Genomic DNA, 7,301 nt, shown 5'->3' with positions numbered 1-7,301 from the left:
TCTTCGGGCGACCTCTTTGTCGAAGTTGGACCTACCCAACTGGACAACTTGTCCAAGGTAAACATAGTGGTCAACAACTTCGAGTACATCGTTCCCAACGATAACCGGCACGGGTGTGACATGGACATTTGACATGATTTTAGTCTTGTCCATGTTCATCTTAAGACCCACCTGTTGGGAGACGATACTGAGGTCACTGAGCATAGTATTGAGCTCCTCCAGCGACTCCGCCATTATGACTATATCATCGGCAAAACGAAGATGGGTGATGTACTCGCCGTTGATATTGATGCCGAACCTGTTCCAGTCCAAGAGCTTGAAAACGTCCTCCAACGCATTTGTGAACAGTTTCGGAGAAATAACGTCTCCCTGTCTCACACCTCGCTGCAGTTGGATTGGTTGTGTACTCTCGTCCTGCAACCGGATCGACATAGTGGCGCTGCTGTACAAACTCTTTAACACCTCGATGTATCTATAGTCAATATGGCATCGCTGAAGGGACTGCAGTACAGCCCAGGTCTCGATTGAATCGAAGGCTTTTTCATAGTCCACAAACGCTAAACATAGTGGCCGATTATACTCCTCGGTCTTCTGTATAATCTGGCGGAGCGTGTGAATGTGGTCTATGGTGCTAAAGCCTTTACGGAATCCAGCTTGTTCGGGAGGCTGGAAATCATCAAATCTTCGCTCGAGACGATTCGTAATGACCCTCGAAAACAACTTGTATACATGACTCAGGAGTGAGATGGGTCTATAGTTCTTCAATAAGGTATTGTCGCCTTTTTTGAAGAAGAGCACCACCACACTCCTGTGCCATGCTTCCGGCGTGGTACCCTCGAGTATGACGGAATTAAATAACCTCTGGAGGACTACAAGTACCGGTTTACCACCCGCTCTCAGAAGTTCTGTCGTGATTCCGTCATCCCCCGGAGCCTTGTTGTTTTTAAGTTGTTTGAGAGCCACTCTAATCTCGTACAGGCTGATATCTGGGATGTCTTCAGTGTAATGACGGGTTAGTTTAGCTCTGGTATCTTGAGCTGCACCTACAACGGGCTTCTGTGTCGAGGCATATAACTGTTCGTAAAACCTTTCAAGCTCTCTCAACAACTCCGGTTTCGATGAGATGATACTGCCATCGTCGATCTTCAACTTAGTCATTTGGCTTTTCCCAATAGACGAATTCTTTGCAAACACTTTAGAGCCCTGGTTCCGCTCAATTGCTTCCTTAATACGTGCAGTATTAAAGGCACGCACATCGTGTCGCATGGATTTTGAGATTCGCCTATTAAGTCTGCCATATTCCGACATGTCAGTTGAAGATTGCAGCCTCATCTCGTTCCGAAGTTCCATTAATTTAATGGTTTCATTGGAGAGCTTCTGAGGTCTTTTCCGGCGCGGAGTCTTGAAGAACTGGGACCCCACGGCCTGAACAGTTTCTACCAGCCCGTTGTTGATCTCGTCCGCTGTTTTGCATTCGGCTAGGCACTGGAAGCGATTATGCAATAAGAGTTGAAAGCTTTCGGGGTTCTGGATTTGGGCAGGACAAGGACGGAGCGTGGACTTCACAAGACGTGACCGTTCTAGCTTCACATTAATATTCAGTGTGCCTCTGACAATACGATGATCACTTCCGGTTTTCACCCTGTTGATCACAGAGACATCACTGAATATTCGCTTCTTGGTCGTCATAATGAAGTCAATCTCATTTCTGACTGAACCATCGGGGCCGATCCACGTCCACTTCCTGGATGGTCGCTTCTGGAAAAAGGAGTTCATTACGTAGAGCTCCTCCTTCTCCAAGAAGTCGACCAGCCGCTGGCCCCTTTGGTTCCGCTGCCCATAACCGTACGGCCCCACTCTCAACTCATCGCCATTCTGAGTGCCCACCTTAGCATTGAAGTCCCCCATAACAACGGTGAAGTATGTCTCGGAGGAATGTATGGCTTGAGAGATTTCTTCATACATAGCCTCTACTTCATCGTCAGGGTGTGTCGAGGTTGGCGCATACACCTGGATAACCTTCAACGAATACCTATCGGTGATTCTGAGTATCAGGTATGCTACCCTGCTCGACACACTATCGACTTTTACCACGTTATTAATGAGGGACTTGCGGACGAGAAACCCGACACCACCCTGAGACTTTCGGTCTCCTTCCCGGAAGAAGAGCATGTTGCCAGACTCCAGGATTATCGTATCCTGCCCCTTTCGTCGGACTTCCGATAATCCCATGATGTCCCAACGCAAACTATTCAATTCTTCCTCCAGCTCAATGATTTTCTCATCCGTCCTCAGCGTGCGAATGTTGTGCGTGGCCAGGGCCAATGTCCGGTGGGGATGGTAGCGAGGAGTCACCCGGAGATTCTTCGCACCCCTTGCTCCTCCGTTACCTGGCCCGCTACCAAGGCCAGGGATAAAGGAGCTGCCGGGGACTAGGGGCCGCGGCTTATTTGTACCTATCATTTTTTTTATTTGGGGGGGGGGGGGTTGCCATAATCCCCACGCTTGGCAGGCGGCTTGGGGATCGCAGTGTTTGCTGATGGTTTACGCAGAAGACGCTGCTGCCCGTCTTCTGGATTTTTCCCTTAGTCGCCTTCTACGACACCCAACGGAATGAGATGGGGGGGAGCTATTCTTGTCCGGCAACCCCACGGAAATACATTTAACTATAATAATTGATTAGTCTAACTTATTGATGGTTACAAATTTATTGGAATTGTTATTGGTATGTTTATTTATCCTAAAATAGTATTATATTATTATTATTGATATTATGCTGAGTGGGGGCCTATATTTAGCGTCATTTATGTCTTGTCTTTGTTCTATTGTATGTAAATTGTGATGTTTTTATGGCGTTTTGTTTAACTGGCCCTATCGGTTATTATGCTCATTGCTGGAAGCGCATCGATATTTCTCACGATATATTTGATGTGTTACGCCAATCTACCCTCATGTGTTTTTGTGGACTTTTAGTTTTATATACTTTGTTTTTAACGTACAATATAGTTAAAGTATCCCTCCCTTCTTGTTTATTTATATCAAGCTTAAAAATGTATTTCTCTGTAAGCGATTTTGTAAAAATCTTTTGAGAAATAAATATCTTAAACCATAAACCATTAAATAAATATATTTTTTTCTTTCTTGCTCTCTTTCTTAATTGACAAAAGATGTCGAATATTCGGCACTTTCTGATTTTTTGGCAAAATACTAATGAATAAATGATACTTATATTTATAGTAGATATATTTATTACTTTCTGAAAAATTATAAGCACGTGTACACTAGTTAAAATTAATTCACGAAAAACTCGTCTAATATATATAAATTGTCAGCCAAAAATTAAATTACAATGTCAAATTAGAATTAAATTTTAAAAAATCAATGAATTGTTTTTTTACACAAAATTTTTATTATTTCAATTGGGCGATTTTTTTTCTTTGTTCAAGCTTTTATTGAAGTTTTAAGGCTCAACAACGGTGTACATAATTTTTACGATTAACTCATTGACCTCTGACGCTAACCCTAAAAGAGTTCCAATGCTTCATAAAACGGAACCCTAAAAACCGATATCGTCGGTTACCAAGTCTTTTCACGTCATTGAGCCACGAAACCGCCATTCGTCTTTATATGTTAGATTCCGTAGCGTACGGATCCAACGGCAGAAACCTGGATACTTGGATAGGTAGCTCTACTTCATACCAGCCATATTCTATCTATTTAAACAGTCTGCAGATATCTTGGAATAGCGTTCTGGTCCCCAGGTTGGGAGCCCTGAACTAGACTAGACCATAGAGAATGTTATGAGAGTTCGCGCGCTTTCGCTTTGATTCTCGCCGCGCCATTTTGAGTTACGTTAATGGCGGTATGACATGAGTTATACGCGCGTGTCACTGGAACTTAAGTAATGTTGGTACTAGTGTTCAACCGTTACTGTAAATAAAAAGTTAACGTGTTTAAAAGGATGACAGGCAGATAGATAATATAATAAAGCGATAATTAGCTTCAGATTAGCAAAATTTGAAAAACGTAGTCGCAAAATACCTACTTGAGAAAAGTTTGGCACCGCGGTAAATTATAACTGGCCATTTGTAGTCTAAAAAATTTGTTTTTTTGTGGTCACAGGGCCTGTGGGGCACTTTTATTTTAGTTTATTCACAATAGTACCGTGCAAAAAGAGTTCGCGCTATATTTCGTTGTTCAGACAGTCAATTAGTTTCTTGGTGGGAACTGTCTGGGAAAACAAAGCGTGTTGGGTTACGAACTATACTCTGAACGACGCACGCGTATTGGTGTACTATGGGTCCTCGACTGAATTCGAGTTGATTACAATATTGTATTTAATCACCCTTTTTACTTGTAACGCTGGTAGGTAATAATAGTATGTACCAAGTATTCTAGGAAATATATATGTCATTAGAACTTAAGTTTCAAAAACTAGCGACCCGCCCCGGCTTCGCATGGCCAACGGACGAAGAGGTGAAAACAAAGAAAGAGTCTTCAATCAAAGATAGTAAGTACACATTAGAAAAAAACCTAAAATACTCGATTTATAAATTCTTCGTATTTAATAATGATGTATCTTAATAGCGGAATGGGTATGGGTATATACTGAGATATAATAAATATTGATTATATAAACCAAATATATATTGAAAATATTTATTTGGTTTACATAAGAAATCAGTGAAGATCACCATTGGTACTATCAGAATCATAAGGCTCTAGGATAAGTTAACTGGGAGATATTGAATTTAGTGTGAACTCTGGGCATTATTTAATTGCGTGTCAGGCTGCGCCTGCGCTGATGTCCGGTGAGTGAGCCGCACCGTGAGCCGCAAGACACTTGGATTGGGACAAAATAAAGTATGGATTAAACTTTTTATTATGTATTAAAAAAACAATAATTTTAAGGCACCACTTGCAAAAGATTTTACTACATAAGAAACTTGATACAGTTCTGATAATTTACTGTGATGATAATATAATATTTGAAACTAATATTTGGAAAAAATATATTATTTGTTACTAATGGATAGACTCAAACATTTCTCAGTTGATTTAAAAAAAATCTTTGACTTATAAAATTAAATTACCACGGACGCACGCGGACAAAGTTGCGAGTACCTAGTAGCGAGTGCTAAATAAAGTTTCGCTACTTTTTAGCAGTAGGTATACAAATATTCTACATTACGGTTACTGAGTAAGTATGTTTGCAATTCGGCAACTCGAATATAAAATAAATACACATAAAATAGCACTTTAGCTCGTTTGAAATGCGCGTACCTACCACGGCTGCTGATGAAGACCATCGCGAGCGCTGCTTTCTGGCCGAAAGATATCGTATTCAGGTATTTATCGAATGGACCATAATTGCCTGAGATAAACGATTTTATTATTATTATCTTAAACAAAACACGAAATTTCATTGAAAAACAGTTTAAATTAATCTTGGTCCTCGAGCTGTGGAGTTGGACCACTGTGCGCTGACAGTACGCGGTAATGGGACTGTCAGGTGTTTGAAGAGCACATATCGTTGTTTATTTTCAAGTTCTCTGAAGTGTTTACTATGAATACATTTTTTTGACCTCGCGACCTCGTTGTGTGATCTCGGCGTGAGCATTATGCCGTGTTGAGAGATTGGCTGTTACAAATAAATGAGAGCCTCCTGGGTCTAGCGCTTACTATGTTTTGTTTCACTGTATAAATATTTAAGTACAAATATTTTAGATGAATGGTTGGGGACTATTTGTCTTGGTATAAATGTCATGAGGTACGAGTACAATGGGTTAAAATTTCTCTTACCGGACTTACATTTCTAATCTAAAAAAAAAAAGTCAATTTTACTTTGTTATTTGGAATCACACAACTACTACTGAATACTGCTGACGTGTCTATGCATTATTGTATTAAGAAGTAACATTGTTCGTATTAAATAAATAGGGGTACACTGTGTTCTTTATTTATTAGTGACAAATATCAAACAATGAGTTTTCTACGAGTATATCGATTATTAATCTCTCGATGCGACCTTCCCCTACGCTGTTTTGATGGGTACTGCGACTGTCTGAAGTAAGTAAAGTAGGTAGCACGACAAATACGAATGTTACTGGTCCTATAGTGTGTAGTACGAAATGCAAAATTTTAACTTCGTGTCTTGCCGTCCAGCAGGGCTACTCCGAAACCGAAACTCGAAGTTCGTGTCGTGCGGATCTCGCTCTCGTATTAAATAGTATAAGTGTCAGAGGGACCGCACGACACGAACTTCGAGTTTCGAGTTTCGGAGTAGCCTGCCAGGTGCCGTTTATATTATTTAATACGAGAGTGAGAAGGACGAGATGATGCGAACTTCGATTTTGTACCAAGTGCATGCATGCGAGCCAATAAAGTGGTCCCAACATAAAGGGCTATTACGTATAGCCCGTAACCAGCAAATTGCGATTATTACGTCAAACTAACGAGGTGTTCGCGACTTTCACTATAATTCAGTCGCTGTATAATGTTTATCTCTATTAATAGGCACTTTGTTAGGGGACTGGGAATTTACATTTAACTTGAAATCCGTGTTCTAAGTTCGATTTACAAAAAGAGGATTTACATCTTTAGGGAAGTAAGTAAATTTAAAAATCTAATGGTGTAATGCGTAATACTTATCTCCAAATAGCCTCCAAACCTCCATGCTGGCATAATGCTGCTGGCTGAATGTGCCAAAGCCAAAGAGCGCGAGGCCATTAAAAAAAAGACGGTTTGGCGCGTTAAATTGTCTTCCGCTCTGTTACAAATTGCGTATACATTTATAACGGTTTTTTTTATTTCCACGCATTTGTGATGAAAAGTAGTGTTCAACTCGAGTGTAAATGGTCAATTTACAACCCTTGTTTATCAATCTACTAAAATTATTTCACCTACATTCCTAGTCTATTCCATCATTGGTTGGATTAAGCACTATAATATACGGAGAATCTCATACGAGACGTGCTTAATCCTTAGAGAAATGGTATTCACTTTCAACCTCGAAACAATGCGAGTTGTAAGTAAATTGTTTCATATCGTACTTGCGATTACTAGTTTATAGTCAAGTATGTTACGAGACTCGCGGTCATTTGTGTTAGTCTCGACGACCAGATGAAGCGTTACGAGTAATAAAAAAATCAAAGAACTCGATAGCTCTTAGAAAACTTTAAATATAAACTGAAAAAGAAAAACAAGTCAGACACTCTAAAGGTTGATTGGCAGAATAGGGATAAGTACACCTTTATACTTCCTTTTTGTACAATAAAGAGTATAAACAAACAAACAAGTCT

Source organism: Choristoneura fumiferana, chromosome 16 (assembly GCF_025370935.1).
Source record: "Choristoneura fumiferana chromosome 16, NRCan_CFum_1, whole genome shotgun sequence".
In the NCBI taxonomy this organism is placed as follows: domain Eukaryota; kingdom Metazoa; phylum Arthropoda; class Insecta; order Lepidoptera; family Tortricidae; genus Choristoneura; species Choristoneura fumiferana.
The sequence above is the reverse complement of the archived record's forward strand: the minus strand, read 5'-3'. Positions refer to the sequence as shown.